Source organism: Macaca mulatta, chromosome 1 (genome assembly GCF_049350105.2).
Source record: "Macaca mulatta isolate MMU2019108-1 chromosome 1, T2T-MMU8v2.0, whole genome shotgun sequence".
Taxonomy (NCBI): domain Eukaryota; kingdom Metazoa; phylum Chordata; class Mammalia; order Primates; family Cercopithecidae; genus Macaca; species Macaca mulatta.
This window is the reverse complement of record NC_133406.1, coordinates 152,767,681-152,773,725: the sequence shown is the minus strand read 5'-3', so window position 1 is coordinate 152,773,725 and position 6,045 is coordinate 152,767,681.

Sequence of the window (6,045 nt, the reverse complement as noted above, 5' to 3'; positions counted from 1 at the left end):
GTATCAATTCTGATGGCTGCTTTTAAGAATTATTTTAACCATCACATATGGATCATAACAACTTTAGCACTGTATTGAAATTAGCTGTTAACATTTCTCAATTTCTTAGGGTCTCAGTTTTTTCATCAGAAAAGTGGGGACAATATTATTACCTATTTACAACATTGCTATGATGATGGAATGAATGAATATGTGTAAAACGCTAGAATAGTGGCTGGTACTGAGGAAGTTCTCAATATGTGTTAGCTGGAATGATGATGATGATGATGATGATGATGGTTTTTTAATGTTACTCTAGTTGGATTTTATAATCTATAGAACAATAACCATGTCTGCCTTGTTTATGGCTAAAACCCCAGCATCTAAGCACACTGCCTGAAATGCAATTAATATTTATTGATTGATAGGACGAACGATTACATGATTTTTTAAATGCTGATTTCCATACTTGTGTTACTATTGATTTAACTTAATATTGAGGATTATTAGGAGTCACTAAAAAGGAAGTGGGAAATGGATTTAGCAAAATCAGTATCTTCAGGATACGTTTATTGAGGAACTACTACATGTAGGGCATAGGGCTTCGAATATCAATTTTCAATGTGTATGTTAAAAATCCAAAATACAGAGGACAGCCTAATATAATCTTCTGCCTAGTATAATAAAAGGATCATGGGATAATTCTACAGACATTTCACTTCTATTTTTCTTCTTGCAAATTTCTAATTTTTTCAAAATATCAGTGTCAACAGTCTGTCTTCTTCCCTCCCGCCTTGGTTGTCTCTCTTCCTCTTTTTCCCTTTTTCTCTCCCCCATCTCTCTTTTTTCTCCCCTTTTTTCTCTCTTTCCCCCTTCTTTCCTTTCTTCCCTCCCTTCCTGTTTCTCTTCCTCTCTCCCTCTTTTTCTCTTTCTTTTCTTCCTTCTCTTTCTTTTCTTTTCTGCTTTTCCTTCCTCCCTCCCTCCCTCCTTCCCTCCCTCCCTCCCTCCCTCCCTCCCTCCCTCCCTTCCTTCCTTCCTTCCTTCCTTCCTTCCTTCCTTCCTTCCTTCCTTCCTCCCTCCCTCCCTCCCTCCCTCCTTAAAGGCCATATATTCAAATGTTTTCAGCAAAATACAAAACAAAAAACCCAAGAAATGCTTATTTTTCTGTTGAATTTGCCCTTGAGATTTTCCTTTTAGACATCATTTCAATTGAAACTCAGAGCCATTTCTAAATGAAAGGAAATAGAAAGCCCACTCACACCGGAATTACTTTGAGGGTTTCACAACTTTGGCCATAGTATTCTTGATTGAGTTGAGCCTCCAGATTAAAGGAAGACTCAGTTTCTTTATATTTATATAAAGAAACAGTCAGTTTCTTTATATTTCGGAGGCCTAAGGTAATACCTGGTAGGTTATTCCACAATGCCAGTGTTAACATTGAAGGGCATTTACTGTGTTGAGCATTTTACCTTTTGTGATATTTTGGTTTTATTACTTTTTTTTTTTTTTTAATGCTCCACTGGAATTTCTAAATGTTTAATCACCAATTTGGGAAATATTTAAGAAGCTGGAGGCCAACCATGGATGGGCAAACGCTGTTTGTTCCAAATTTAATAGTCCAGTGTCTATGTTTAAAGTTTTTTTGAACTTGTAAAATCTTAATTCAGTGCAACAGTTTCAGGAGGAAACACCTAAAAATGAGTTGCATTTCCTGTTCTAACAAAGTGTTTGAAGTTTAATGGCCATTTTTTCTTGTCCCTGATAAAATGCCATTTGTTAGCCATGCTGTTCACAAAGCCAACAATTTTTCAATTGGTTTTACTGTTTTCCATTTGTTGCTTTTTTTGGTTGCTTTGATCTGTCATGAATACATGATTCCATCATTGCTCAGTTTGTTTGACATCTATTAATTGACACTGTGGGCTAAAAACCCAGAGACACAAGGAAAAACTAGACATGATTTCCGTGCATAGGCACCCCTGGTAACCCTCCATGTAACATAGCTACCCTTCTTGCACCTTTACCTCATGTCCCTTAGCCCGTTCTCTTTGATTTCATATCATACATCTGCTGACGTGTATGTATTTATTTGCTTATTGTTTGTTTTTCTTACTATATTGTAAGTATGCCTAGGGCAGTGCTTGTCACAGAGTAGGGACACAACAATTTTCTGTTGAAATAATTAATGAATATTAGAAGGGAAACTTTAACATGCATTAGTTATATTCTTTGAGGCTGGTGTGGGTGGTCACAGAGGTGTTTGTTTTGTGAGAAATCACTGAACTGTAGATTTTTGATTTATGGGTTTCTTTGTGTGTATATTATACTTTAAAATAATGAGGGTTAAAAAATTCCCAAACTTTTTTAAAGATTCAAATCTCATTATATTACTTACTTGTTGGCTATACCACCTGGTACTTAATTGCCAATGTCAAAATGCATTGCTTGAAGAAATATTTTCATTTTGTGTTGTCAAAGCTTAACCTAGGTAGGAAAGTGATTGTCACTTATAGCTGAAAGTCTTTATTGAGTATCTACTCTGTTTACATCTTACTATGTAAAAGTAAGTTTAGGGGCAGAAAATTCTTTAGATGACAACTCTTCAGAGGCCAAGTGATATGAAGAAATCTAGACTAGCAATCTAACTTCCCAAGCCTTGAAAATATATACAGAAATGTAGATTTTGGACAGGTTCACTAAGGTGAGGGAGTTGAAATCTTAATAGTGGTTCACAGAGGAAGGTGGGTAGACCAAATACTTAGTCTCAGTGGGACAGATCTTTTTCCAGACTGGAAGTGGGTGCAAAACTATATCCAGATTCAATGTAAAAAGTCACAGATGCAATGAAAAAATCCAGTTTGGCTTCAGTATTCAAAATAAATTCATTTGATGAGTGTGTTCTGCATTTCAGAATATAAATCTGTTTCATAGATAAAATGTGGCTGGCGAGGTTGGTGGGTATTCAGCATGGAGAATGAAGTGGTACATGCTTTTGGCATTTTATCTTTTCATTCCCCTCCCCAATGTCTCTCACTGAATGATGATCTCCACCAGCAAATGACGTCACCCACATGCGTGCCTACGTGCCAATGCCAGGGTTTCATGTCTAGGGCTACAGCTATATTTGATAAACAGGTTAGGGTCAGTTGCATTAAATAGTTTCATGGCTTAGAAAAGCCAGTGTTTTAGGAACCGAAGAAAATAATTATGTCCTACTTAAGGAAGGTTTATTTCAAATCCCAGCGAGGGCCCCACTGTGGCCACTGCTTACATTTTCCAAAATTGATTTTCCACCATATAAACAGTTCTTCTGAAGTTACGTGTCACATTTCCTCCCAGTAACAATGATATAGTGTCTTTGAAACATTTCCTGGTTTTTCCTATTTTTCTTTCTTTCTGTGATACTCATTACTTCAACACATTCTTTCCAGGGGAATTTGTTCCATGATTCTGTCATGCTAACTGTTGCCCTGTATGACCCAGACAGATAGGGAATCAGGAATCTTTGCAAGCAGAATTTTATTTACTCCTTGGAAATGAAGGCTTTGCTTGCATTAGTCTCCCCTCAATAAGTCTTACTCACTTTCACATACAAAGCATTAAGGCCTGCACTAATCGGTTCTCACTGTATTGCTCCCCAAGGCAAACTTGGGAAGGAGAAGTTGGTCTTTAGAGTTTATCCAAGCTCCTTTCCTCTCTCCTCTCTCCTCTCCTCTATTAGGAACATTGACTAACAGCTCCTTCCCTAAGACCCCGTGCACTGGCTTCCCCAGGCTTAAAAATCTACCCAGCCCTCCCCTGCGACTTGATGTCATGGCACAAATCTGCCCAGCTTCTTTCAAAGTTCACCTGTCTGTGTCTTCATCCGTAAGAATTCTGCCGCTTGTTTCCCAAAGCAGCTACAAAAAGAACTAAGGAAGGTTGTTAATATCTGTCAAAGGGCCTATATATGTTTTCAGAGGCAGAAATCAAAGTATGTAGAGTGAGAAAGTCTCAATTCATATTGCAACTCTCCCACACCAAATCTGGGTGACAAATCTCATAGTTTATAAGCCTTGGTTTTCTCACCTATAAAATGGGGTTGACAATATATATTCTGTGGTATTTTGAGGCTCAAATTAGGTGAAATGGGTTTTCTTGCAAACTGTAAATTTTGTAACTGTGCCATATTGTTTTAATTAATGGCATTGGAGGAGAGATGTAACCCTTCTCTACTGTCAGCATAAAGGCTGCGGCCTGCTCCACCTGTGTGCAGTGTGCAGGGCTCTTCCTGGAGAGTAGAGGATGGTTTGTTTTCATGATTTCAGAAACAGGTACTCAGTCTCTCTGTTTGAATCTCACACCCAGTTCTCTGCCCCCAGGATTTCCATTCATAAATGCTTTAGCTCCGGCATACCTCCAATGTGAAAACTGTCCAAGAAACCCAACCCTCCCTGGGTAGGTGGCTTACCTTAGAGAATCAGTGCACACACAATGATAGTATTTATAACCAGGGAGTAAGAACTCTGCCTCTGTTCCAGGCCTGGAGACTCACTAAATAAATTCAGGGCAAGTGGCACTCGAGAGGGATGGAACACGCCTCAAACTCATTAGGAAACTCTGGTCAGAGAGGCCGAATGTAACTGAATATTGTGTGGCACTATGGAACATCTAGGTGAAGCTAGTCGTCAAGACAGCCTTCTCTGTGTAAAGGGGTCAGAGGGAGTCCACTCACCCATGTCTGGACCTTTACTTACTAAGTGCTGCCAGAATGTGTAAGTGTGTATTTTGAGATGCCAGAGAAGAGCAGAGAAGAAATATTCCAAAAGCAAAACACTGAACAACCCACACATGACCCGGTCTTTATGATCTGTACCTCTAAATAGCATAACACATAACATGTTAGGACTCTGAAGAGGTGAGAAACTGAGACAAGTCTTTATACCGTGACGCTCAGGTCAATCAAGGTTATACCGTCAAAACTGTAGAATTCTGCAAGGAATTCCAATGTGAGTGGACTTTTTGCGCCCCCATCATATAGATTTGGCTCTGCATTTCAATTAAAATGGAATTTAAAAGGAAAATCCCCAAAGGCCTATTTTGGTAGAAAAAATACTTTCAGTGATTTTTATTGGCTTGAGACTTTGCCACCGATACTTCTAGCCATCTCTTGATATGATTTTGCTCTAAAAAAAAGCCTGAACGCCTCAAATCTCTAAGCTAAAACTTCTTCCCATGGGTTGAATTTAAAACACATTGGGGTAATAAAAGTACTATTTAAATTTATCATGAAAGGAAAATTTACAGAAATTGAGGGTCCTACATGTCAATAAAAGAATTGCTGATCAATGTATTTATTAAATTAGTTACTATCAGTGTATCCATTTAACATCACATAAATCTGTTGCTGTCTTATGGTTATTAGATTCAGATAATGAAGATATTGCAGGTAAATGTTTCTCCTTAGCTCCAAGGATTGTCAGGTGACTTCCTCACCAACTCTTTGAATTACTGTGGTTCTTAGAAAACTTTATTGGCGAGGCATGTGAGCAGGGCAGCTGCCTCTGTTTTTCTAGCATTACTGCGGCTTCAGAGCAAGAGCTCATGGGCTCATTTGAAAATTCTTTTAGTGTTTTCATCCTCGCTCGTGGCATCACATTATATTTTGGTGTATAGAAAGTGCAGTATGTGAGGAGGATAATATCATATCAAAAAGAACCCTGGAGATAGCTGTAAAGTATACCAGTTAGCAACTCGGCAGAGAACCTTCCATCAAATAACCTGAAGTGAGGTTGCTTTGTTCATTAAACTGACCTACATGAACCATTATTGCTATTTGGCTCTGAATTATTAAAAATCAGTAGCAAGATTTAGCACACCTCTAACTCCAGGCTCTCCTGTTCTCTAGGATAAAAACAGTCTCTCTTTGTGCTAGTTAGAAAACATATGTGAATGTACTAGCACTCAGCTTCTAGTGATAACCTTGTTAGTGTCTATATAACTGCATGTAACCACTCAGCATGACATCCTTTTCCATTTCTCTTTATGAATAATTTTGTTATACCTCATCCATTTTCTCGTGCTCTT